Genomic DNA, 2,054 nt, shown 5'->3' with positions numbered 1-2,054 from the left:
GCAATGGCTTTCATGAAATCATTGACAAACGGCACATTTGTTTTTCCCTCTTGAAAGTACTTGAATGTTGGCAGTGTTGGCAACAGATTAAGCAGTGTTATTGCACATACATAACTGCTGGCTTGACTGAATTGGTTTTAATGGATTGTACTTTGAGTTCCCACCACTGGAACCAATGATAAGAGATGCCTTAACCTTAAAAAAGTATAATTCAGAACCAATTTTTTTTCTTTGTGTTTCTTTTTTTTTTCTTTCTCCCAATTTTGGTTTCCTTTTGTTTATTAGAGGTAACTTAGCCATTGCAGCTGGGATACTAAAAATACATTAGAGGTGATTGCTTTCCTCCTGTAGCTCAAGTGAAGCAGATAGGTTTCTGCTCAAAATAAGCACATTTTGGAGGTGTTGGTGTAAAGATAAGCAGAGAATATACATAAAATAATGGTTATTTACTGTATATTAAACAGCAATTATTAGTGGCTGAATTCTATTTCACTGGCCTGATGGTTTGCACTATGTTCCAGGTTCAAGCTAAAATCAAATCCATGCCCTCTAGAATTAGCCATGAGAGTGAGGCAATAAAGATGCAGCTAAGCAGCCATATTATGTGGGTTTAATTACATTCTGTGATATGAAACGTAAAGGGGTGGCATTTCAAACAGTAGATTAATTGGATAGCTTCGCTGGGAAATTATCATGCAGCATTTGCTGATAAATTGAGGAGAAATCATGACTAATTAAAGTTCAGTCATTTCTGAGGTACAGTAGATGCAACTTGTGACCAGCAGACTGTGAAGCACTGTGTTCACAACTCTGCTTATTGCAATATCAGGCACACAGCTACAGATTACAGATGGAATCATACAACCTACAAAGGTCAGGGAGATTCATTTCCTGAGCATGGTCTCAATTCCTTTGTCATCAGATTATGATTGATATTTTAATCATTGCTTTCTGTTTCAAACATAAACTCTGTTTCAAACACACTTGCCTTCAAGGGCCATAATTCCGGGCTTGAAGACTTATTAAAACCAAAATAAATGGTGTAATGAAATTTTTAAAAATGCATTATATTATGAAATGCATTATAATACATTTATGTACAGTACTATCAAGATAGGACATCATGGATCGCTGAGGTATTACATGCGAAAATTATTGTGCCGTATTAATGCAATATGAATGGTTAAATCTTGAAAGCCATGACTTTTTAGCCCAGTAACTTAAAAGTACTGTAATCATTAATTTCTAAAAGTTTTCTAAATAAGAAAAGACTGCATGCTGTAGCTAAGGAAAAATGTCCCATTTAATTACAATAATTACAACATCAATGTTTTGACACTAACGGATCTACCTCAGGATGCACATCTACTGTATGTTTTTCTATGTTGATTTGGACCCTGCCCAGCACCTGTGGCTATGGTATATTTGATGTGCATGTTCTAACTTAGTTTTAAAGAACTGTAAATGAAACATTGATGTGTATCGTACTCTTTAATAACCAATGAAAATATTTGTTGACAAAGGTATTCTCCTGAGGAAAGTTCCCACATTCCCCAAAATTCAAAGCAGAAAGCAGAGATATGAGTTAAAAGAGAACACTTTGGACATGGACACTTTGGTTTTGCACCTGTGGTGTGGAAAGTGTTGCATACTTTTTAATTTGTTCATGGAAAGGTGAAAACCAATGCAAGAAAATGGCTGTCTCAAGCTTTTTCCTTTTGTATTCTTAGACGCTTTCAACGGTAACAACAAAAACAAACGTTACTGCGCACGTGCGTTGTTCTGGCCCTAACTTAACTTCCGGCAGACTTCCGCAAACAATCAATAACAACAGAGTCCCTCTAGACTATTTCTGATAACAAGCAAAATAAATAACAAGTAAATTACGTTAGCTAGCTAGTTACAACTGTGTCTAACCAGTATTATTTGGGCTTACCAGTTGAAGAAAAAACCGTTACTTGGCCAAACTCAAATGCGATAACGTTACACTACCAGAAAAACATGACAGAAACAGATAGTGTTGACAGTATTGCACCTTGCTGAGCATCATACAT

The sequence above is a fragment of the Anguilla anguilla genome, chromosome 2 (genome assembly GCF_013347855.1).
Source record: "Anguilla anguilla isolate fAngAng1 chromosome 2, fAngAng1.pri, whole genome shotgun sequence".
NCBI lineage: Eukaryota > Metazoa > Chordata > Actinopteri > Anguilliformes > Anguillidae > Anguilla > Anguilla anguilla.
The sequence above is the reverse complement of the archived record's forward strand: the minus strand, read 5'-3'. Positions refer to the sequence as shown.